The sequence below is a fragment of the Dama dama genome, chromosome 12 (genome assembly GCF_033118175.1).
Source record: "Dama dama isolate Ldn47 chromosome 12, ASM3311817v1, whole genome shotgun sequence".
Taxonomy (NCBI): domain Eukaryota; kingdom Metazoa; phylum Chordata; class Mammalia; order Artiodactyla; family Cervidae; genus Dama; species Dama dama.
Genome location: NC_083692.1, coordinates 100,257,428 through 100,283,509, shown reverse-complemented (window position 1 = coordinate 100,283,509; position 26,082 = coordinate 100,257,428). Strand labels below are relative to the sequence as shown.

The 26,082-nt window shown below is 43.4% G+C and overlaps 1 protein-coding gene and 1 pseudogene across 2 annotated transcripts in view; one reads left to right on the top strand and one right to left on the bottom strand.

The window, feature by feature from the left end:
* LOC133066800 (conserved oligomeric Golgi complex subunit 2-like) overlaps positions 1-18,713 on the top strand; it is a 42,686-nt gene extending 23,973 nt beyond the window's left edge. The window contains exons 4-7 of one of the 2 annotated variants that reach the window (XR_009695205.1): positions 114-2,087; positions 8,691-8,830; positions 10,327-10,501; positions 14,537-18,713. The gene's annotated coding sequence lies outside the window, so the exon portion shown is untranslated. The remainder of the gene's footprint in view (positions 1-113; positions 2,088-8,690; positions 8,831-10,326; positions 10,502-14,536) is intronic. The other variant, XR_009695206.1, reaches the window with a different exon arrangement.
* On the bottom strand, positions 10,458-14,481 carry LOC133066799 (chloride intracellular channel protein 4-like; annotated as a pseudogene).
* Positions 18,714-26,082: the final 7,369 nt, after the last annotated feature.

Genomic DNA, 26,082 nt, shown 5'->3' with positions numbered 1-26,082 from the left:
ATGTTAATATTTAATTTTACATATCTTCTGTTGGGATAAGAAGTTTGTTATGTCTGTGTTTGGATCTTTAGAAATGATTACAACTGGAGCTTTTTAATCTGTCTTTCTTGCAGCGTATAGCTGGTATTGCAGCCATGTTACAACAGTCACTGGAAGGCCTCCTATTAGAAGGTCTTCAGACTTCCAGTGTCGATATTATTCAGCACTGCTTACGGACTTAGGCCACAATTGACAAGACACGGGATGCAGAGGCGTCAGTTGGTCAAGTCCTCGTGAAACTGTACGTAGATGAGGTTTGTGTACTGTTGAATAAGGCCTTCATTCAGCAGATGTTCATAGAGCATCTTCTCTGTCTTGGATGCTTTACTGGGTGTAAGGGGTAGTTTAGAGGCCTTTCTGTAAAGATTCTCAGTTACTGTAGTACCATCAGTTGGAAGAAAAGGTTGGTCCCTGGTGGTTACAACCAGCATGCAGGAGTCAGGCACCTTCTCAGTATTTTTTAGTGATGCTGTAGCCCAGGGATCATGTTAATTTAGTGGGAGGAGGGTCTTGCCTAGGGAGAAGGAATGTATCAGAACATTTTTAGGTCAGTTTTATGGTATGTAAATTATTTGCCACTAAATTCTTAAAATGAATTTTTAACTATTGGTCTAGTGGGTAAAATGGAACAAGTAAGCAGATACCAAAGCCGCAGCATAAGTTCCTGGTGAGGGAGCCTGCTGAAACCCTGACCATGGAAAATCTGTGCTGAAGGTTGTCTTCACAGAGATGTGGCCTAAGTCTTGAATACTGAGGAGTCTCTTAGCCAGGAAGGTGGGAGGGAGGAAATAGTCACTGATGCAGGACTTTCCTAGGCAAATTAGCAGCGTAATACCCTAAGTCCAAAACCTCACTATCCAGTGTCCTTCATCTCCAAGGATGCAGTTACACTTTGGAAAGCAAGCATATTCTGCCTTTGAGCAGCCAGGATGTAGACTGTACCATATGAAGTTGCCAATACTCAACGTCTTCTGACACACAAAAGCAGCAGCTTCATCTGGTTCAAACTGATAAAAGTCACAAGCCCATCCTCAGTGTTTGCAGACTCTTCAGTCCTCTGTCAGTGTGGGTGCTCTTTCTGTCCAGTAAGTACAAAGCCCTGTTCACCATGACTTTGGGATGAAAGCCTCCCATTTATAAATGGGGGAAATGGAATCCCATTGATAACAATGAAATGTAAGGATTAACTTCAGTAATCCTTTCAGCTTTTATTAGAGTTACTAAAAGTAAATGATCTGTCAGTTTCCTCTCTTCCTATCCTGTTGTATTTCTTACCTAACTTGATAAGAATGAAAAAGACAAATTACCTACATTATTTCTGTCCCAGTAAGTGAAAATCATTACTAACTTATGCCTTTGTTTTTCACTGAACTGAACCTAATGTGCTAAATGAGAGAAATATTTGATGTTTCAGTGGCATATTAAATAAACCAAGGCCACATTTTAATTTTTTTTAAATTTGTATGCTTATCTTGTCATTAGCCTCTTGACTCTCAACCTTAACACAAAAGATAAAATAATTAAGTAAAATAAAATATATATTTACATCTTCCTCTGTCTCACGCCTTCCCCTGATCTGAATTATGGTAGAAGAAAAGGCCGAGGTCAGTACAGGGAGGGGCTGTTGTTATGGGAAAGTGTCATTTTATTTTGTTTTCAGTCTCGGGAGGGGAGGAGGCAAATGTGCTTGGCTTTCCAGCTTCAGGCCAGTCTCTGTCACCCACCTGTGTTTCCCCTGGGTCAGAGCTGTGCTTCCAAATCCTGAAACTCATTCTGAGTATAGCTGTTACTGTTAGAAAACATGTTAGCTGGGGAGGAGGAGGCATGAGGAAGCATACTTTTGAGGTTTTCTCTATTTTCCCTGTAGTGTGTAATTCATACCTCTCTTTGAGATGCTTTTTTTAAATACTATTCGTTTCATAGGTGATTCTAGAGCAGATTGTTGATAGTCGTCTGAGTGATCTCCAGCTCATGTATGATAAACTCTTGGAGTTCGTTCCCCATCACTGCCGCCTTCTTCGAGAGGTCACAGGAGGAGCCATCTCAAGGTAGTTTAAGCAGCTATACTCAGAACTTGTGCCTGCTGATTATTGCTGCCTCCTTTGGGTCGGGTTCATATGCGCTCCCCCGGTGAATTGTTAGCATGGCACTATGAGGTGGGTGTGGGTCATCGCCTCAGAAGGAAACTGTAATGAGTAGGGCAGAGGTAAAGGGTACATCTTTGTGAATTCACAACCCATATTTTCCCCTTTTGTGTACTTTTTCCTCAATTACATGTGAAATAAAAGTTGGTTTCCTTCCATTACTTTAATGTTGTAATCTGTTTATAAGTATGAATTCAGTGTAACTCAACAAGTTTTATATTAATTGTGGTTAAAGTCATCTTCAGTTTTCCCTCCTCTTGCCTGATTTCCATACTTTTAGCTTTGTTTCATAAATACCCGGCTGCCTTTCACTGTCACCACTGGCCTGATCCAAGCCTTTGTCATAGTCTTATCCAGAATAACAGGATCTGCCCACCTCCTCTCCCTGCCTCCACCCTCTCCCTTCTCACCCTTCCCCTCTGCCCTTCGGCTGTCACATTGACCCACAATTCTGATATGTAGGCACTGCCTTCTTCCTAAGTCTTTAGTGGCTTCTTGTTGCGTGTGGAGGAAAGTCTAGGCATCTTGATGCAGCGTACGAGGCCCTGCGCACTCCGGCCTCAGTGGTCCTTGTGTGTGGCACTCTTTGGGCTTCCCTTGCTCCGCTGGTCCCCGGCACACATTTGGTGGGTCTGTGTTTTTCCTCAGAGTCCTCTGCCTTTCCCTTTCTTTTTGTTGATCTGTCATCCCATGTGAAGCCCCAACGCAGATGCCACTTCCTTCAAGAGACCTCTCACCTTCATCCTGAAGTCTGGCTTTCATCCTGTTCTCTGCAGGCGATTGCGTGTTGCTCTTGCTTCTGTTGAGGACTAGTTTCCATCTTAACAGCTTGCTCCCATCCTGCACAACCCATACTCCCCACCCCTGGCACAGTGTCCTAAGACAGCAACTATCCAGTGTTTGCGTAATGGAAGACTCAGTCAATTTGCAGCACTAGAAAGGCAAGTCAAGTCCCTTTCTTCATGGAGTGAAAATTATTTTTAGCCTTGAAATTTTTTTTTTTTTGAAAAGAGAAACCTAGGGAATAAATGTGCTGATTGACTGGAAAGTACCCTCTCTGTTTCCACTAGATGATTTCAGATGAAGATTTGTTTTGCCACTTTTGTGTAATAATAATCAAGATTTAGTTGGATTTGGATTTGGGATAAGAATTTATAGAAGTCATCATGTGAAATTAAAGAGGCCACAGTAACGAAACAACTGATCCTTAGATTTGACAAGCCTAGTCTTGGTCCTGAAATGTCAAGTTTCATGCCTCACATGTTTGTTCTTTTCCACAGTTTTCAGGGTGGCAGAACTCATGTAGAGAGCTCAGAAATTTGAGTATCTAGACTGTACCTTGGTAGGTCATCTGCCTTTGCTTCACGCCACATCATCTTGTTGTCCTGGACCCTCCCTGGCTCAGCATCTGCCTTTGGGTACTCTGTATACCCAGCAATAGCAGTGATGTTCAGGAGTTATTTTCCAGAGGATGTAAATTAGCTTTTCTAACTGTTGATCTTGCAGAGTTAAATTTTCCTTTTGAGGTTTTAATTGTATATTTAGTTTGGAAATGAGGTGATCTTGTCATTCATTGTTGCTCACAATATGTGCATTTGTATTCTAAAATCTTCAATTTTGTTCTCTCTTCCTATACCTTATTAGAGCTAGTTCTTATTGGGATTAAAAGTATATGATATGATACGTGGAACTGGGTATGTGGGACATAGGCATCTCCTTTCCCTCATCAAATATAAAGAAAATTACCTTAATATAAGAGCATGTTAACAATGCAGCAAAGTGGGTAGGTCAGTGAGATGGTGTTGCCTAAAGATATTTACAGATTTTTAAGTAGAGAAAAACTTAAGGAACCCACCTTTTTTATTTATGTACTGTGTATTTAACACTATTAACATAGCACTTACTATATGCCAGTAAGTGCTAAGTGCTCTACAAACCGTACACCATCCTAAATGCTTTACAAACCTTATTCCATATAATGACCCTATGATTTTAAAGATGAGGAAACCAAAACACGGTTAAATGACCTGAGATTTGAACTCAGGTGCTGTGGCTCCTGAGAGCATGATTTTCTCTCAGTGTTCTCTCTTACCTAAGTCAGTGAATTAGAAACTCAGAATTTGGCCTTTTTGCTGACAATGCAAAATAAAGCATGTGCATATGGAAACCATGAATGTTATCAGTTTTTTTTTTTGTATTAGGAGTTGTAATCCAGATTTTACATGAAATAGTCATAGAACATTAGACCTGAAAGTAATCAGAGATAGCTGAGTCACAAAGCTGTTAGTAATTGGTAAATTAGTGTGATTAACAGTGTTTTAGAGCTGAGTGGTGTTAAGGTTGAATACAAAGATTGCTTTTCTTGTGGTATTAGATTGCTGGTTTTTCAAGATAGTGTATAAAACATGGTAGCCCATTTAAGGGGGAGAAAACTGTGCCACGGCAAGTCGGCCTAGTTTTCCATTATCCTTGACCCCAGCTGTCTGCTATGTGATAATTGTAGGAGTCAGGACACAGAGGATGTGTCAGGTTCTAGGTGAGAATGAGATCAAGGAGTGAAATAGAAGTTTGGGCCTAAAAACAAAATAATTGACAAATACAGTTGTTTTTAAAAGGTTGAAGTAAATTTTATGCCAAGGAACTTGTATTTTACTAAAACACCACAGTGGAATTTGGCTTTTTGTAAGTAGATGTTTCTGGTGTATTTGACTGAAATTTTTCTCTTATCTTACAGTGAAAAGGGAAATACTGTTCCCAGCTATGATTTTTTGGTGAATTCTGTCTGGCCAGAAATAGTACGAGGATTAGAAGAAAAGTTACCCTCACTTTTTAATCCTGGGGATCCTGATGCATTTCACCAGGAACCTTTCCCTCTGTTGTCTTGATTCTTGAAGGTGTTAACCTGAAATAATCATGTCTTTTTTGCACAGTCTTTTGCACAGTTCTGTGGTTTATTGAAAATCACAGTCTGAGTTGCGGAGCCAGCATTTACCTTAAAAATACACGCATTATTTTATTCAGGTCATAGTCTCTGATACTTTGGGGACTAAGAATATTTTTTAGAATGTAAGGTAGAATTCAGTCAAGAAGCAGGTATGACTAGATATGGATGTTTTTTATGTAAATTTTAAAAAAGATCTTAAGGACCATTGAAAGCAAATCTCTTTACAGTTGTTTTCGATGAAAAATTAAGTTTGTAGAACTCTGCTATATCACTTTGAAGGAAAACAAGAAGTAGTAATTGGATTGTAGTATATATATTATATAACTAATATTGTAATTATTAATGTAGTATAAAAATGTCCTATATAATTTGAAAGATTAGGAGGCCTTGATATTCCTTTTTTTTAAAAAAAATTATTTTATTTAAAGGACTTCGTGGTTGATGTATCAGAAGTAAACCCATATGTTAATTTTCTGTTTTTTAAAGATGTTATGTAGTGTCCTGGAGAAGAATGAAGACTCTAGGCCAAATGGCCTGAGTCTGCACCCCGCTCTCCTGCTCAGTTCCCTGTTGCTCAGCCTCTTGGTGCCTCTCCTCCTCTTCCTGTTCTGGATTTTGATTTTTGTTTTTTTATTTTTTTATTCAATATGACAATCTTTGTCTTATAATTAGGTAATTTATTAAATTGACAATGATCATAGTGATTGATATATTTGTGGTTTTTTTAGTTCTTCCTATTTGTCCCATTTTTCTTCCTTCTTTTCCTTTCTCTTGTCTTTTTTTTTTTTTTCTTTCCCACCTCTTTCTTTTGCACTTTCGGGAATTTGTTTTTCTCATTTATTCTCTTTTACCCTTCTACTAATTTGGAAGTTCTGCCCTCTATTTATTTGTGTATTAAGTAACCTTAGTGTTTACTTAAGAGAATTTAAAGTTACTGGTATTCTTCAGCCTCCCATGCAGCACAAAGATCTTAGATGCCAATCATGCCATTCCATAGTATATATTAGTTACCAGGGTCTTATTTCTATTTTTATTTTTTTATGCCCCCCCAATTGGGCATTACTTTTATTGCTTTAACATGGCCATCATCCTCCTCTCAAAATTATTCCACTTGTTTATAATTTCCTTTGCTTATTGTTCTTTCTTGGATGTTATACCTTTTCTCTTGGATCATTTTTCTTCCTCCTGAAATTCATCTCTTATGAATTTCTGTTGATAATAAATTTCACTTTCTTATGATAAACCCTTGGTTAATATTTGTTTGAAAATAACTTTATACCTTTTATGTTTGAAAGGTAGTTTTGCTGGAAGTAGAATTCTGTGCACTTTGAACTTTGTCACTTGAAAGTAGTTGTTGCTGTTGTTGCTTGGTAGTTATCATGGCTTTTTCCCCTGGCTCCTTTTAAAATTTTCCCAGTGACTTTGGTGTGCTGTTTCATTATGATCTATCTAGTGTGGACTTCTTTTTATTTGCTGAATTTAAGATTTGTTGGGTTTTCTGAATCTGAGGATTGGTGGTTTTTTAAATCATTTCTGTATCATTTTTACTCATTGACTCAGTTGTGCTTCTGTCTCATTCCTTTATTACTTGCTTTTAGAACTCTTAATTAATTATCCTCACTTTATCTTTCATGTTTCCTGAATTTACTTTTTTACTTTTCATCTCTTTGTGCTACATTCTGGGTAATTTCTTAGGATTTTTCTTCTAGTTCAAGAATTCCTTTTTCAGTTGTGTCTAAATTCCTTTTCACGTGTTTCAAATTTATCATTGTTTTCATTTCTAACAGCTTTATTTGCCTCTTTTTCTAATTGTGCTTGGTCGCTTTGCTTACTGATTTTTAAAGTGTAGAGAGGCACAAGTTGAGTGTGGTGAGTCTGGGCCTGATAACTTCACAACAGGTGAAGTTCACAAGTTCAGAACTTTACTATCAGAAATACCACTTATCTGTTCTCTTGACCCTTGTTACAGTATGTTGAACCATATAATTAAGTAATATGATTTTCAGCCAGTTGTGTGACACTGAGTTTTGTGACTTTATAAAGTAGATCTTTGTAAATAAATAAAGTAGGGCTTTTAAAAATAGATACCATAAGCAGAATGAGGTAATGGTCTTAAGCATTAGCAATGCTAATGCTAGACCCTTTGCATCCCTCTTTAGAGAATCATATTGATCATGTTAGGCTCAGGAGATTTTTTAGCTCAGAAATGAAGCTTTCTGATGAAATCATTGACTTTAGAATTCTAAACTAATACTTAATGTTCGTGGTTACATTTCTTGCAAGAAATGCTTTCAGTTTTCAATGTTAATGAGACATGCTTTTGAGAAGAGAGAAGTATTTTTGCATTCTTTTAATATCCATTATATGCAGGGGTGTGGTTTTACCCCAAAAGGGATGAGTAATACTTTTCTTTGTCTCAGCTCCTCACATCTAGACCACACTTAGGGAATTCAGTAAGTGTAGCTAAGAGTCAGACACAACTGTGCGACTTCACCTTCACTTTTCACTTTCATGCACTGGGAAAGGAAATGGCAATCCACTCCAGTGTTCTTGCCTGGAGAATCCCAGGGACGGGGGAGCCTGTTGGGCTGCCGTCTGTGGGGTCGCACAGAGTCGGACACGACTGAGGTGACTTAGCAGCAGCAGCTCCAAACCAGCTGAAAGGAATTTAACACTATATGGTGTTTACTGTACTACAATTCCCATGTAATCACAGACATCGTATTTAGGCAATTGGTTTGGTGACCCAGAATGGAGCTTCTCTTCAGTGAGAAGTCCGTGGGAAATCCTGCAGTGTCCTCCCTAGAGCCTGGGGACTGAGAGCCCTTGCCAAAGGACGTGCAGCTGCAGTTTTCACTGCTGACTGTCTGGGCTTCTGGTTCCTCTCTTTCCTTGCCTTGTTTCTGAGTCAGTTCTCTCTGAGCCTGAGCAGAAGAGGAAGTGTCATCTCTATGGGAGATGATAATGAAAGCAGTTAACCTAGTAGTGTAGTTTTCTGGGTTAAATTAAATAATAGAATTGTAAGCACTGTGTCCAGATGATATGTGTTCAGTAAGTGTTACCTGCTGCTCTTAGTGGTGTTGCTAGATTCCCCTTGTCAGTCTTCATGCTGTCCCATCTATAAAAATGATGTAATTACTCACATGGTTTGAGTAATTGCTTTCCTTTTCTTCCCTCCTTTCTTCCCTTTCTTTAAATTTTCTACTTCTTCTCGAAAGGCAGTGAAAATTATACCACTTAATCTGTGATCTCTCGTGGTTCCAGTGGACAGTTAGGGGTGCCCTAGAAGATGAGTGAGAGCTGTCACTTAAAGACCGCTGGACTTAGAATACCTGGGTCTCTTGATGGGCTTGCCACCTGAGACCTTGAGCAAGTCATAGAACCACTTTGGGCATTACTCAGTGTGGGGATCTTCAGAGGAAGATCCTGTAAGGGCCTAATTAGATCTTAAACCTATGATTCTGTGTGTTGATCTTTATCTTGATTTCCATTTTTCAGTATATGATCCTGATTCTGGTTAGTTTCCTTAAAATGAAAATTCCACCTGTTTGTTCTTATTTTAGAAATATACCATAAGTATGGATTTTGTAAGAACATTTGAACGGCAGTGTGGATCACAGGCCAGTATAAAAAGATTAAGAGCACATCCTGCCTATCACAGCTTCAGTAATAAGTGGAACTTGCCTGTTTATTTTCAAATAAGGTCAGTAATTTATTCCCATCACCTCCACCCTTCTGAAATAGAATTTGAACACCAGTTCAGATGGACTGAACTCCCATCTCACAGCCCCTTCTTGGAGATCATCATATTATTCCTTGGGAAACAATTTAGAGCAGAAACGCACCAGAAGTATCATGATTGCCAAAGTTCTGGCCTGTATGACAAAAGGGTTAAGTTTTACTCTCTTGTCATTAGCAAGCTGAGAACGCTAGACTCCAAGGGAGCTAGACCAGGCCCAGCTTCATTCCCAGGTGCTATGTCTTCATTCAGCGTGAAGAGACAGAGAGAGGTGGTCACCTAGCAGCTCTTCCTCTCCATTTTCCTCTTTCATCATTGCTTCAAATAACAGACCTATCCTTCATCTGTAGTTTTGCTCATCTATAACATTTTTATCCTCAGAGGGAATCAGGAAAAGTGTTCTTTCTTGACATATTCTTTGTAGCTGATTTCATCCGTCAATGTATAAGAATTGTAGTTATTATTTTGGCTTCCTTTATAATCTTGGTGAGTATTCTGGAAAATGGTGACACTTTCCTTCCAGATAGCATAATGACATCACCAGTGTCAATAAGTGGTCCTGTAGACAATTTGGGGGCAATTTAGGATAACTTCTTAACAATGTATGTTAAGAAAAAGATTCTCTTGAATGAGATCACAGTGAGTTCCTCCATAGAATGGTGTTAACTAGAGCATTTTATTATGGTTTTTAAAGACTTGCAAGCTTTTTGCTTAAATTGCTGGTTGCTTTCATTAATTATGATGCAGTCCTTCTCTGGAGTTCTGAGGAATAATTACAGAGAAGGAAATATATTAAATCGCTTGACTTGCCATGATTGAGAATGTATATAATCCTCCTTTGATGATGAAATCAAAGCTGTCAGACTGTTAGTATGGTGCTCTTTTACATACAATACTGAGCTTTATACTTAATTTTTCAAGGCTATGTTATCATGTAGGTAAGAAATTAAGGATTTGTTTGTCTGAGATACTCATGGACTGCATGGGATGTAATCATTACATGATGATCAAGATGTAGCCAGGGCAAGAAGCCCTTTTGGTTTGTGAGAAAAATTTAAAATGGTGAAGCATCATTTTATAGTGTTAAGAGTGCAGTAGAGAAATAATATTTAAACTTTCCGTGTCTCCTGTAGTCTACGTTTTGGCTTAGATTGCTTTAGACATCTAATAACCATCACAGCCCATACTCCTGTTTACTGCCTCCAAACACCTCTTAGCTAGTCATTTCCCCAGACCCCAGACCCCCACACTTGGTAATCTTGCACTGTCATGTCATTCTGCCTTCTGGAGCTCTGGGCCCTGCAGGGTAGCACAGCCTGGCCTCAGCCCGTCCTCCTCTCATCATAGGTTCTCTCAAAGCTGGTAATTGAGTCTTAAACTATGCCGAAACTCAGCCAGTCCCATGAAAGACTTTTTTTTTTTTTTTAACTATTTTATTTATTGTTTTTATTTTTTTACAGTTACTATTTTAATGGTTGAACAGTGCACCTCAAAAGTTCTGTCATCAATACACAGTGAATGGACTCCAGTGATGAAGGCTCCAGAGAGATGGCACACTATTTTTGAGTGAAAGTTTGTGATGGAGTGTCTCCAAATTGGAGGAGAAGAGGATACGGGCTAGGGGATATAGGCAGGGTAAAGGAATTTCAACGTACTACTGCTTAGGAGTATATATATTTCAAGGCAGCTACTATACCTTGTCTATGCTTTATCCTAATCTGGAATAACTGCATGTTCATGCCAAATAAAGTTTCTACTTTCTAGGAAGAGGAGCAGTCTGTTAGGAAAAGTATGTTCTTAGTCAGGGGAAGATGTGAAGACATTTCTCTCATAAGTCCTCTTTTATTTGGTAATGTCTTTTGATGTCTTTTGGCGACATCACTGTATGCTATTTCAACCTTCTTATCACTGGGGCAGGTGTTGGTGAACTCATCCCTACTGTAGGCATTAGTTAGGTATCTCCAGGTGCCAGTCATTCCTTTTGGAATATCAAAGTTGGGGTATTTTTTCGCCACCACCTTGACAATGTGCAGCTTGGGCAGCAGGTTGCAGTCAGCTAGTGTCATTTCATTGCCATCCAGAAATTTACGTGTGGAAAACTTAATGTCCTCCATACTATTCTCATCAATTTCATCAGGCAGGGGAGAATTCAGATATTCATCTACTTTCTGCAGTATTTTCAAGAGACCCCGCTCCAAAGCTTCATTAGCCTCTGGCCTTGAATTCTTGATATATGCAGAGAATTTGGCAAAGATATCCATTCCAGCAGTATTTGATTCTGGGTGTTTTGGTGAAAGCTTTAAGTACTTGGAGGGGGGGTGGGGGCATAAGACTTCTTCAGGAAATTCTTCACTCTTATTTACATCCGTTTTGACCTCATTGTTGAAAGTTATAAATGGTGGGTGGGTCCCCTGAGCCAAGTTCTACAGGTCTGCAGGCTTCCTTTTCAGGTCAGTGGTTGTGACACAACTCCTTTGAGCCAAAGAATCATGAAGAGCCTCTGGGAAAAGGGGCAGTTTCCTATGCTTTCACCATCACTGCCAGCCTTGACAAGAGCTCGATGATGGGCTCTCTGTCCTCCTCCTCCAACCCATTCAGTGGCATCGACAACGCCATGGCCAGTTCGGCTGGGCTTTGTGGACAGCGGCGACAGCGGCCGTTTCTGCTCCGGGACTGCTCTGGCTATGGCTCCCGCTGCGCTGCAGCTGCCTGGACTGTTCTGGCACCTAGCTCGCCTCAGCCTCCGTGCCTCAGGCTCGTCTCCTCAGCACTGCCCCTTGCCCCGCGTGCTAGACTTGGAGGCTCTGAGGCGGCCGCAGCGCCGGCCCCTTCAAGTTGCGGGGGCGGGGCGCTGGGGCATGAAAGACATTTTTAATCTTCACCAGAGTTTAGCCATAAGCATTCAAAGGAATTGCTTAACTTTTCTTTGTAAATAGTTTTATTTAAAATTGATGAAATTTAAAAAGTTACGTTTGAGTTATGAAGTGTGGAAGAGTTCTCAGTGCATTTGCTCTTCCACTTAAAAAGGAATTCAAGTAATACTTTATAGAACACCATTCTGTTGATTTTTGTCAGTGGTTGGATTATTTATTCTCTGGGATAACAGAATGTTCTGCGAACATGGCTAGTGTCAAAGCTGTATTGCTGTCTGATTCACTTCAGGGTCATTTAAAGTAAGCCTAAACGCCAGTAGGGTGGTGATGTTTCAGCAAATTTCTAGGAAGGAATATCGGTACTAATATTGCACTCTCAGTAGCAATCAGATAGTCCCGGGTCTGACTCTGTGCCAACATCCCCATCATCTTCAGGAAAAAAGGCACCCCTCCCACCACCACCATTCTGTGAGCACACGGGCACCCCTTCTGTCTCTGGTCCCCTATTGTGTCAACACCTCATTTGTTCTTCCAGGAGTTTTGGAAAGTAGGGTTAGGCATTAGTTTTCATAGAAAGAGATTAAATGCACATGGGCCCCCAGCAGTCTCAAATGGTAGTAAATCAGTGGCTGCCTGGAAGCTGGGTGTTAGCGCCTTAAATGCTACAGGCAGTGGTATGTCTTTTTTAATTGAACTCTTGCTAGAATGGTGTATGCTCCCAGGATGGTCACATGTGTGTTCTCTGCTCCATTCAGCACATGCTTAGCATGGTGTAGCTCCTCTACAGCATGAAGTCTGTGTGGTACTGATGCGCCTTCCTTCCCCTCCACCCTCCTCAGGTTGTGTCCATGCGTCAGTAGAGCCATGCATGGGGGACGGGGTATGTGTCTCCAGATCATCCCCATACCCAAATGGAAGAGTTTAGGAGTGTTTGTATTTGGGGTTGCCTTTCTTACAAATCCTCTATCAAGAGTAGAATGGCATCCCATATACCTGTGAAAACTACAACATAACTTTTCAAATTTCACCAAAGTAACATCTCACTTTGTTTATCTTCTAAGAAGAAGTACGACCTAACACCTCAATCCTGGAAGTTACTGGCCAGCAAAGCTACTTGAGGGATGGGTTCTAGGCTCCTGGAGGGTAGGAAGAGGGGACAGCTGGCTCACACGACATAGACAGTTTTAGTCTTAGGGATCTCACACCTGGTCACACGTCATCTGCACGTCTGTTTAAAAGGCATTAATGTTAGGGGTCTGCTGCATTTGTGTCTTGCACTTTCTCGTTTGTATGACTTTCAGATTGTTGTGGCATACATACAGTTTTATCCTGTGTCCTTCCTTACACTGAGTTATACCTGTTCCTCTGATGGCCACAGAACTTCCAGCTGACCTCTCTTCACGCTGCATTCAGTAGGAACTGTGCCGCATGTTACGGAAACCTTCCCTTCCTTGGGGCTGTGAAGGTGGCTTCTGTTTTTCCGCGTTCTGAACAATGCTGTGTTGGTGTCAGGCCTTTTCTGTGCTGAAGCTTCCTTCCTGTGTTTCGTGTGTTAACAGCTGTGGGCAAACGGTGGGATTCGGGGTCTGAGGCGAATGCAGGAGCTGGTCTGCTCTCGTCACCGCAGGGCAGCCCCTGCCCTCTCCTCCCCAGTGTGCTCAGGAGCACCGCCTTCTTTGCGGTTCTCCAGTGCTCCCTTCTCTTCCTCCACTGCTCTTCTGCCACTTGTTCCCTCCGTGCCTCTCCCTGCTGCTTGGAGAGACTCGCCTTCCGCAGGCTTCACGGGGCAGTCGCTGAGTTCTTTCCTGCATGTGGCACAGGGAAGCTGTGGGGAGCGGCCAGCTCCAGCAGGCAGGGTGGGCCAGAGTCCTCTGCTCTCGGCCACTCGTGCCTTTGAGGGCAGGGCTGCTGCTCTTTCTATGAAGTGCTGCTGCGTTTACTCTCCAGTTTCCTGAAGATCAGTCTCTGAACTGCTTTTAAAAAGCATATAAGTGCTGTCCAAAAAACCAAGATTGTGGATTAGGTAAATTGATGTTAAGTATGTGTCAGAATTTATTGGTAGCAAGGGAACTAGTGGGTGACAGAAGAATGTATGGTAAAGAAAGTATGAACATGGAAGGGTTATATAGGTGGGAAGGAGGATGCTACATAGGCAGCTAATTAAGGAAATGAATACACACACGGTTTCATTTCACAGTCTCAAAAATGTGTCCACATCAGGTATTAAAACAGAAGGCTGTTTGAAGACGGCATGAAATGACAAATGGCCCAGCAGAGAAAACAGAAAACCCATCCGGAAAGCAGATCCTGAGCCTCAGGGTGGACATGCAGTTACCAATAGCAGCACGAGAGACAGGCAGCAGACATCTGATGAGCGCCAGGCAGAGACTTGTTCTAGTTTAACTGCCTACTTTCAGTTGTATGTCTCAAGCTGCAAACCAAGATACAGAATATAGCTTCTCCATTTCTTAGTTTGAGGGACATTTGCTTTCTTCTGATAGTATGTAGGTAAGAAGACTGGAAAAACCAGTCTTATGGCCTGAAGTGACTACCAGATTATAGGTGGTGGGACTTGCCAGAAATGGCTTCCTGGTCAAGTAATTCAGATAAGTTTATTTCCTGCTCAGTAAGAAAAAAAAGCCTGGAGGCCAGGTATCAGGGCTGCTGAGGCATCTCTGAGGCACTGGCCCTACAAGCAAGCAGGAGAATGGTCCTATTGCCTGGGGAGGGAGAGGTTGGGGAGAGAGGCACCTGAAGCAGAGAAAACAGCCATTTACACTCTTGTTTTTTCTCTCAGATTTAGAGAAATAGCAGGATCCTTAGAGGCAGCACTTACAGATGTCCTGGAAGATGCACAAGGTAACATCCTCAAAGTGACAGAGGCTATCTTTAAGCGGGCTAATTCCTTTCACCAAGTCTTCTTGGTGGCCTTAGCGCCCTGGGAGCACTTTGACCTTTTGCTCTCTTCCAGTAGTGTTACTTGCTCAGTTGTGTCCAACTCTTTGCAACCTCATAGATTGTAGCCTATCAGGCTCCTCTGTCCATGAAATTCTCCAAGCAAGATTACTGGAGTGGGTAGCCATTCCTGACCCAGGGATCAAACCCAGGTCTCCTGCACTGCATGCAGATGATTTACCGTCAGGGCCACCAGGGAAGTAAGTTAGACCCTGAAGATAATAGTTTAAGTTCTTTTTTTAAAAACGGTTTCTAGAGCTTCCGGCTGTATAGAGACGATGTAAAGGATGCTTTAAGAACACAGGAAGGAGACCACATTTTCGCTTCTGAATATAATGTGTCAAGGGGATATAACCCCTGCTGTGCTTAAGTGACAGCCTTTTTTTGTAGCCTTGTGGCTACCCTCCACTTCCCTCTCAAGCTGAGGGAAAGGATCAGAATGTCCCTTCCCTCCAGAGAATGACTCTCAGCTCAGACTGCTGCCTCAGGCCTCCAGAGCCCTTGGCCCAGTCCTGGGTCAGTGGGCGGGTGGCTGGGGTCAGCCTACGCTTTCCAGACGTGTTTGCAGCTAGTCATGCTTTAGACGTCCCTGGTGCCTGCTCACCTAGATGGCTGTTCCTGTAGCCACAAAGCTCCACTCCACTGTGCTCCCTTTTGTGCGGCCAAGTTCCATCTAAACTGCACTCTTCTAGCCTCAGAAGTTTATTTTCAGCTGTCTTTGCAAAAATAGCCATGTGTAATTGACTTCCTATATTTAAATAGCATATTCAGGAGTGGAAAAGAAGACAGGACAAATTCAAAACCAAAGATTAAACCCTTGCAAGTGACTGCCACTCCAATTCGCATTTGTTGCTTTATTATAAAGTACCTGTTAACTGATTATTTCTGATTGTTATATATGTTTAATATGCATCAAATACCTGGGAGAAGGAGTCATGTAAAATTAGAAAACAGCGTTTAAAGGCCTCTTGGCTGTCCACTTCACCTCCCTAAATCTCTGCCGACTTCATAGGATTCTTCAGAATGTCATTGGCTTCACTCTTGGCTTGTCTGTTGAAGATTTTAGCTGTTAGCCCTTCCGCTGCGACTCCTTAACTGCATTTTTACCTCTAGCTGGGAGCTCGTATCGTCTTTTGGCTTCTCATAGGACGTGGAGCAGCCTTCAGAGGTGCTGGCCTGACAAGATGTTTTTGCCGCTGCTGGTGCATCATCTGTGGAGCCTGACACTGCAGATTCTGGCGCGGTTCTCCATGTTTATCAAGGAGGTGAGGGCTGGCTGGTGCTCATCCCTAATCAAGACTGAAATGAATTAAAGATAGGTTAAGCTAAACGTGCCAAGATTTTTAAAGCCCATGTGGTCATGAGAGGTTGATGCAAGGGCTATAGTCCAACTTCCCAAGTTTCTATCGGTTTCACTGGATTTCCTTTTCACTCTTGTTTATGTGACCTTTAGGGGCATCAGTTGTCACATATTCATTGCTTTGTCCTTTTGAAAAGCACCACGTTGACCTCATTTTCCCTTAGGAAAACCAGAATCTTTGTATGGTGCCTCCAATACAGAGGCACCATAAAACAGAGATGATCATTTTAATGAAGATGATAAAAATATGCATATTTTTCCTTAATATTTGGAAATTGAAAAACACCAAATGGCTGAGATTAGAAGGTCGTAAAGTTGATTAACCTTCCGTTTGTTTCAGAAACCCTTTTCAGCTTGGCTGTATTAGGTATTCACATGTCTATGATGACTGATTAGTTTTTGTGCATAAAGCCACAGGAGCATTCATGTGGTCCAGTGCTGAGCACCCGGCCCCACCAGGTCCGCTCCAGGTCTCAGAGATGCCTGCTGCACAGACAGCTCAGTGATAGACACACACCCCGGCCAGTGCAAGGTGATGAGTATAAGAGAGCGTGAGCGGAAGTGTAGGAAAGACGACATGGAGAAGCCATCATCCATGGACACGGAAGCACTCTGTCAACTGGAGGAGAGTGTTTCAGCACAGGCTTCAAGTCAAAGTCAGACCTTGGCCCTGCTGCTCTTTAATTTTGTGGTCTTAGGGAAATTGGCTGAATCTCAGATTCTTTGTCTGTAAAATAGGAACACAGCTTCTACATGTGCTTGTTGTGAGGTGAGGAGTAAAGAGATTTCTTGCCTAGCAAACTGATAATGAAGGTGCCCAGCAGATAATGGTGCTCCATCCAAGTTCCTCTCCTCTTCCTCCTTTGCCTCCCTCTACTCAGAGGAGTCTCAGTAGAGCACCCTGCCCTATGAACCTGTTCATGAAGATTGTGCAGTTCCTGGGACACCATGGACTTGATATGACTCTCTGAGGCCTGGGCTTGCTTCATCATCCCCAGCAAGATGCCAGCCAGTGATTATTCTTACACCTAGTATATTCCATTCTTTTCTCGATGCAAGTGCTCCTCTTAGGTTTTTTTTCCCTTGTAGCAGTCCATTATGCAGAGAACACTTATGTCGTTTGTATTATTTGAAGCATAATTGAGGTTGAGACTTTTTTTTATCCTTATGATGATAATTTATTAAGTAAATACAGTAAATTGTTTACCTTAAGCAGCTAATTAGCTTTTTAAAACCTATGATATTCCGGATCTTAATTTTCCTTTAGTTTCGGGACCTCTTGCTTGCTTTCTGTTACTTAAGTCAAGGAGGTGAAAGTCACATAGGGTGAAAGCTTGTCCTGTTTGTGTTTTTCACACCTACCTGGAGAGACAGGATGTGGTCTCCTTTCTTGAGTTAACTTTCACTTAATAGTTTGTAGACAGCTGGCATTTTGTGTTGAGTTACATGCTCATGTATCTTGCAGGTGGAAACATTTTATGGCTGAAATCCTTTTTCAGCTCTTACTCGGGCCCATCTCTAATGAAAGTGCTAAGGATATTAAAAAGCCTTTGGTAACTGGCAGCAAAGATCTTTCTATCACCCAAGGCCATCGCGAAGACCAAGCAAGTGGCCCTTCTGAAACAAAGCCCATCGTCTCCATTTCCAGCACTCCACTTGTCTATGTGGTCACAGACCTGGACAGGCTTCAGGGGCAGTGAGCCTGTGTCACAGAGGATTCTAAGTGTGGGGTTCAGTGTTCTCACTGTCCAGCCTCATGGGGTTTAGACTTGTGGGTCCAGGGCCCCTGAGAGAGAGCACCCTTTCCCTCCCTCTGGTGTTGCCTCCACCTCCGACTGGCATGCTGTCCTCCTTGGGGAGCAGCCTGTCTACCGCATGCCTGCCTGGAGCCCCGGCTTCCCCTGAGTAGTGACGCCACAGGCCAGGGCAAGCCAGGCCCTCATTAGCTCAGCTCACTCTGTGGAGCCATGGTCTTTAATGGGTTGGATTCTAATTGTTTCTAGTCTACTTACCCAGTACTTATACTTTAAAAGTGCTGAGCTATTAAAACGTCTTCCTGTTTCCTCCACATAGGTTTCATGTTCTTGCTTTTACCATTAACAGAACTTTGTTTAAGAACAGAATGTGTTTAAGTGTTCTGATACATAATTCTGCTTTTTTCAGGTTTAAGTGTTTTGTGGTGCTTGGACAAATACTGTATGTGTTGAGCAAAAACATGGTCTTCATCATAAGGTTCTCTTGGTATTGAGGGGAGCTACAGAATAGTGTTGATAGCTGTGAAAATACGATTTTCCGTGTTGTTGAATTATCTTCTACTGAAAGCATTAATTAAGAATTTTGTTTTCTTCTGATGCAAGTTACTGAAAGTTTCAAGTTTAGCTTTATCATTGATAACATTCTAGAACTGTAGGTGCATATAGAATTGTCTCTTCCTTTGATTAATAAAAAGTAACTGAATATATAAAGTGCATACTTATTTCAGCTTAGAAAGCATGAGAGGGCTTATGAGAGCATGGGAGGACATGCAAGAATTTGTGATGCCATTCGAGGGTGTGCAAGGATGTGTGAGGCTGTGTGAGACTGGGTGAGCAAGTGCAACAGTGCAACACTTTGCAAAGCTGTGCAAAAGTGTGCGAGGGTGTGTGAGAGTGTGAGATGGCTTTTCATGGTGTGCAAGGGTGTAAAAGGATGTGCATCTACGTGTGAGTCTGTGCAAGTGTGTGAGGGTATGTGAGGATTCACGAGTGTGCAAGGGCATGTGAGGAGTGTGCAAGAGCATCCCATGATGTGCAAGAGCATATGAGGATGTGTGAGGGTGTGTATGGCTGTGTGAATGCGTGCAAGGCCATGCAAGGACGTGTGATGGTGTGCAGGACTTACCAGGCCATGCAAGGACATTCAAGGGCTGAGCAGGCATGGCCATGTGAAGGCATGCAAGTGCATGTGAGGACATGAGAGAGCTTGTGAAGACATGCAAGAATAAGTGCGCATGGGCAAGGGCATTCTAGGGCATGCATGGGCATGTAGGGTGTGTGAGAGCATGCGAGGATGTGCAAGAGCATGTGAGGATATGCGAGTGTGGGTGATGGTGTACTAGGGCATGCACGGGCATGTGAGGTCATGTGAGAGTGTGAGAGGGCATGCGAGTGCATGTGGGGATGTGTGAGAGCATGCAAGGGTGTGCAAGAGCAGGTGAGTCCATGCAAGAACGTGTGAGGGCATGCTAGAGCATGGGAGGTCGTGAGAGGGCATGCTAGAGCATGCAAGTCTGTGTGAGAGCAGGCAAGTCTGTGCAAGGGTGTGAGAGAGCAACTTGAGATGAGCCCTAAGCCCCCTGATGCAATTCCAGAGGATTCCCAAGAGGAGCCACCCCAAGCACAATGCGAGAGGAGCACTCTACCACAACAAGGAAGGAAGCTTTCTAAAGAGGAGACCCACCCTGGCCACAACTATAGAGGAGTCTGCAAACCAGAACAAGAGAGGAGCAGAAACCAAAACGTCAGTTGACCCCACAGCAACTAGAGTGGAGCCCCATGTAATAAAAATACAGTAGCCTACCACACATCACAACTAGACAGGAGCCAGCCTGTTAATTGCTACTAGAGAGGAACTGCCCCGCTCAGTTCAAGAGGAGGCCCCACAAAACTCTAAAGGAACCCCAAGTCACCTGTCCCAACTCGAGAGGAACCCCAAGTCCCTGACCGCAACACGACAGGTGCTCTGTGCTGTCGCAAGGAGGGAGCCCCTGGTAACAAACAGAGGAGCCCGCTGCCATAACTGGAGAGGATTCCCCTGCCAAAACTAGAGAGGAGCCCTCCCACACATTGTACCAAGAGAGGAGCCACTCGGCTGCAAATAGAGATGAGGCCCCTGAAGTAACTCGAAACAAGCATCTCACAACCAGAGTGGAGCAACCCCGTGGAAACTAGTGAGGAGCCCCCAATGCTCAATGTAGAGAGAACAGCCTCCCCACAGAGAGCTCCCAGAGGAGGAAATACCACAACTAGAGAGGTGCCCCAAGGCCCCTCCTGATCATTAGAGGAGGCCTATACCAAAACTCAAGAGAAACCAATGGCCACAATGAGAGAGGAGCCCACTGGTCAGAATTGGAGAGTGTCCCACCACTCCAAATGGAGCGGAGACCCTGGACATTGCACCTACAGAGGTCCCCTCCAACACAAATAGAGATGAGTGCCATGCTGCAACTCGAGTAGATACCCCTACCACCGTCAGAGAGGAGTAATCTTGCCACAACTAGAGAGCAGCCCCTTGAACATCGCCACTTGAGAAGGGAATGCCCGCACATCGCAATTAAACAGAAGTCTCCTTACACAACTAGAGAGGAGGTGAGGAGGCTCCCATGCCGCAACTAAAGAGGAGGGTCCACGACATAATTTGAGAGCAGGCTCGCGCGTATCACACCTGGAAAGAGTGCCTGTGCACATCGCTACCAGGGAGGAAACTTCCTCAACAATTCAAGAGGAACATTCCACCACAACGTTAGAGGTGCCCCCCCAACTCAAGGTAACGAGAGAAAAGCTCCCCCCCCAACACAATTTGAGAGGAGACTCCACAACACAGCTAGAGAGGAGCCCACCTGACACAACTAAGAGTTGAACCCAACACCAACTAGAGACTACCGCATGCCGCAGGTGGTTTAGCCACCCACACATCACAACTAAACAGAAGCCACCCTGCACATTGCTATGAGAGAGGAGCCATCCCACCATAAGTCGAGTGGAGGCGCCACCTCAACTCAAGAGGGACACCGAGTCCCCCGACACAACTCGAGAGGAGTCCCCCACCACAACTAGAGAGGAGCCCACACAGGCCCACACCGTGCCCCTAGAGTGGAGCAATCTCATAAAACACATCTAGAGAGGAGGCTACACACCACTCCTAGAGAGTAGCCCCTCAAGCCGCAAATAGAGATGAGCCAGCAAACTACACCTAGAGAAGAGCTGCACACCATGATGCAACAAGACAGGCGTTCCCACTCCACAACCAGAGAGGACTTCCCCAGCCACAGCACAACTAGGCAGGAGAACCCCGCCACATCACAACTACAGAGAAGCCTGACTGCCAAAACTAGAGAATTAAATGCATGCCACAAGTAGATTGTTGATCCTCAGACACGACTAGTGAGGAGCACAAGGCCACAACTAGACAGGTGCCCACCCCATACGTCGCATCTAGAGTGGAGAACCACTGCCACAACTAGAGTGGACACCCCTGCTACAGGCCGATAGGAGGCCGCCCCACACATCACAACTAGAGAAAACTGCCCATGCAAATAAAAACTAGAGTGGAACTCCCACACGGATCATAACACAAAAAGAAGAGGCCAACACTGCAACTAGAGAGGAGACCCCTACCTCGATTAGAGCTAAGCTCCCCTGACATCGCCATTAGAGAGGAGCATACCCTCATATCACAATCAGACAGAAGCCACCTGCCACGAAGAAAGAAGGGCTGTTCAGTACAGTTAAGTCACTCAGTCGTGTCCGACTCTTTGCGACCCCATGAACTGCAGCATGCCAGGCCTCCCTGTCCATCACCAACTCCCAGAGTCCACCCAAACCCATACCTATCGAGTCGATGATGCCATCCAACCATTTCATCCTCTGTCATCCTCTTCTCCTCCTGCCCTCAATCTTTCCAAAAATCAAGGTCTTTTCCAATGAGTCAACTCTTCGCATAAGGTGGCCAAGGTATTGGAGTTTCAGCTTCAACATCAGTGCCTCAAATGAACACCCAGGACGGATCTCCTTTAGGATGGACCGGTTGGATCTCCTTGCAGTCCAAGGGACTCTCAAGAGTCTTCTCCAAAACCACAGTTCAAAAGCATCAATTCTTTGGCACTCAGCTTTTTTATAGTCCAACTCTCACATCCATACATGACCACTGGAAAAACCATAGCCTTGACTAGACAGACCTTTGTTGGAAAAGTAATGTCTCTGCTTTTTAATATGCTGTCTAGGTTGGTCATAACTTTCCTTCCAAGGGTAAGAGTCTTTTAATTTAATGGCTGCAATCACCATCTGCAGTAACTTTGGAGCCCAAGAAAATAAAGTCAGCCACTGTTTCCACTGTTTCCCCATCTATCTGCCATAAAGTGATGGGACCGGATGCCATGATCTTAGTTTTCTGAATGTTGAGCTTTAAGCCAACATTTTCACTCTCCTCTTTCACTTTCATCAAGAGGCTCTTTAGTTCTTCTTCATTTTCTGCCATAAGGGTGATGTCATCTGCATATCTGAGGTTATTGATATTTCTCCCGGAAATCTTAATTCCAGCTTGTGCTTCCTCCAGCCCAGCGTTTCTCATGAGGTACTCTACATATAAGTTAAATAAGCAGGGTGACAATATAAAGCCTTGAAGTATTCCTCTTCCTATTTAGAACAAGTCTGTTGTTCCATGTCCAGTTCTAACTGTTGCTTCCTGACCTGCATACAGGTTTTTCAAGAGGCAGGTCAGAGATGGTATGCCCATCTCTTTCAGAATTTTCCACAGTTTATTGTGATCCACACAATCAAAGGCTTTGGCATAGTCAATAAAGCAGAAATAGATGTTTTTCTGGGACTCTCTTGCTTTTTCAGTGATCCATAAGATGTTGGCAATTTGACCTCTGGTTCCTCTGCCTTTTCTAAAACCAGCTTGAACATCTGGAAGGTTACAGTTCACGTATTGCTGAAGCCTGGCTTGGAGAATTTTAAGCATTACTTTACTAACATGTGAAATGAGTACAATTATGCTTTACTTTGAGCGTTCTTTGGCATTGCCTTTCTTTGGAGTTGGAATGAAAACTGACCTTTTCCAGTCCTGTGGCCACTGCCGAGTTTTCCAAACTTGCTGGCATATTGAGTGCAGCACTTTCACAGCATCATCTTTTAGGATTTGAAATAGCTCAACTGGAATTCTATCACCTCCACTAGCTTTGTTTGTAGTGATGCTTCCAAAGGCCCACTTGACCTCACATTCCAGGATGTCTGGCTCTAGCTGACTGATCACACCATCATGATTATCTGGGTCATGAAGATCTTTTTTGTACAGTTCTTCTGTGTATTCTTGCCACCTCTTCTTAATATCTTCTTCTGTTAGGTCCCTACCATTTCTGTCCTTTATTGAGCCCATCTTTGCATGAAATGTTCCCTGGTATCTCTAATTTTCTTCAAGAGATCTCTGGTCTTTCCCATTCTATTGTTTTCCTCTACTTCTTTGCATTTATCACTGAGGAAGGCTTTCTTATCTCTCCTTGCTATCCTTTGGAACTCTGCATTCAAATGGGTATATCTTTCCTTTTCTCCTTTGCTTTTCACTTTTCTTCTTTTCACAGCTATTTGTAAGGCCTTTTCAGACAGCCATTTTGCTTTTTTGCATTTGTTTTTCTTAGGGATGGTCTTGATTGCTGTCTCCTGTACAGTGTCACAAACCTCCATCCATAGTTCACCAGGCACTCTGTCTATCAGATCTAGTCCCTTAAATCTATTTCTCATTTCCACTGTATTGTCATAAGGGATTTGATTTAGGTCATACCTGAATGGTCTTGTGGTTTTCTACACTTTCTTCAATTTCAGTCCGAATTTGGCAATAAGGAGTTCAGCTCCCGGTCTTGTTTTTTGCTGATTGTATAGAGCTTCCCCATCTTTGGCTGCAAAGAATATAATCAGTCTGATTTCGGTGTTGACCATCTGGTGATGTCCATGTGTAGAGTCTTTGTGGAAGGCTTGGTGGAATAGATTCTGAAAAAAGGACACGGACAGCTTTTCTGGGAAACTGACAAAACTTTACTTCTACAGCGAGTCATTTTATGCATGGGAGCAAGGAAGAAGCTTACAAAAATCAAGGTTACACGGATGGAGCTTGAGCACGTATAAAGTTGATAACAGCAAGTTTACAAAGTTAATGAGACACATAGACTCTATTTTCTCAGGATCAAGAGACAATCTGCTCTCCTCAAGAACAGCTTGTTATTCTCAGCACTATTGTCATGCAGTCCTAAAGCCATATATGCAGGAAATATTTCTCAGGGCAAAACATCGAGACATGCCTGGCGGCTCTGGCCCTTCGCCAGATTCTTGTGAGGACCTTCTCCTCAAGGCAGTCATGTAGTCTCCCTCAACAGTCTTCTCTTGTGTTGTTGGAGGAGGGTGTTTGCTATGACCAGTGTGTTCTCTTGGCAGAACTCTATTAGCCTTTGCCCTGCTTCATTCTGTACTCCAAGGCCAAATTTGCCTGTTACTCCAGGTGTTTCTTGACTTCCTACTTCTGCATTCCAGTCCCCTATAATTAAAAGGACATCTTTTGGGGGTATTAGTTCTAGAAGGTCTTGTAGATCTTCATAGAACTGTTTGGCTTCAGCTTCTTCAGCATTACTGGTCGGGGCATAGACTTGAATTACCGTGATATTGAATGGTTTACCTTAGAAACAAACAGAGATCATTCTGTCATTTTTGAGATTACATCCAAGTACTGCATTTTGGACTCTTTTGTTGACTGTGATGGCTACTCCATTTCTTCTAAGGGATTCCTGTCCACAATAGTAGATATAATGGTCATCTGAGTTAAATTCACCCATTCCAGTCCATCTTAGTTCACTGATTCCTAGAATGTCGACATTTACTCTTGTCATCTCCTGTTTGACCACTTCCAATTTGCCTTGGTTCGTGGACCTAACATTCCAGGTTCCTATACAATATTGCTCTTTACAGCATCGAATCTTGCTTCTATCACCAGTCCCATTCACAACTGGGGGTTGTTTTTCCTTTGGCTCCATCCCTTCATTCTTTCTGGAGTTATTTCTCCACTGATCTCCAGTAACATATTGGGCACCTACTGACCTGGGGAGTTCATCTTTCAGTGTCCTATCTATTTTGCCTTTTCATGCTGTTCATAGGTTCTCAAGACAAGAATACTGAAGTGGTTTGCCATTCCCTTCTCCAGTAGACCACATTCTATCAGACATCTCCACCATGACCTGTCTGTCTTGGGTGGCCTCATATGGCATGGCTTAGTTTCATTGAGTTAGACAAGGCTGTGGTCCATGTGATCAGATTGACTAGTTGTCCATGACTGTAGTTTCAGTCTGTCTGCCCCCGATCCCCTCTCTCAGTGCCTACCGTCTTACCTGCGTTTCTCTTACCTCAGACATGGGGTCTCTCTTCACGGCTGCTCCAGCAAAGAGACAATTCTACAGTTAAAAAGGACTCCCACTGCCACAAGGAGAGTGTAGCCTCCTGTACATCACAACTAGAAAAATGTCCCTTCTCATCACAAGCAGAGAGGAGTCATCCCCATCACAATTAAGAAGAGAATTCTGCTGCAACTAGAGAGGAGCACCCCTGCCACAACTAAGGAGGAGCGCCCCTGCCACAACTAGAGAAGAGTCTGCAAATGACAACTAGAGAGGAGCTGACCCACCACAAATAAAGAGTGGACCTCATTACAACTAGAGTGGAGCCCCATGCTGCAACTAGAGAGTAGCCAACTGCACGTTGCAGCAAGACAGGAGCCACTCTACACATCCCTGCTAGAGAAGAATCACCCCAAGACAACTCGAGGGGAGGCACCACTGCAAGTTGAGAAGAACACTGAGTAACCCAACAACTCTAGAGGAACCCCGAGTTCCCTGCCACAGCTCGAGTGGAACCCTGAGTCCCGCACTGCAACTTGAAAGGAACACCAGCTTCCCCGCTGCAACTTGAGATGAGGCTCGACTCCCCAGTTGCAACTGAAGAGGAACCCTGAGTTCCCTCTCACAACTCGAGAGAAGGCCTGACTCCCCTGTGCAACTTGAGAGGAACCCTGAGTTTCCCACCACAGCTCGAGAAGAAGCCTCAGTTCCCCGCCTAAACTCAAGAGGAGGTCCGATTCCCATTCAGCGACTTGAGAGGAACCCTAAGTTCCCTGCCTCAAGTCCAGAAGAGGCCTGACTAAAAGGCTGCAACTTGAGAGGAGCCCCAAGATCCCCATTGCAACTCAAGAGGATCCCTGAGTTGACCCTTGCAACTCGAGAGGAGGCCTGACTC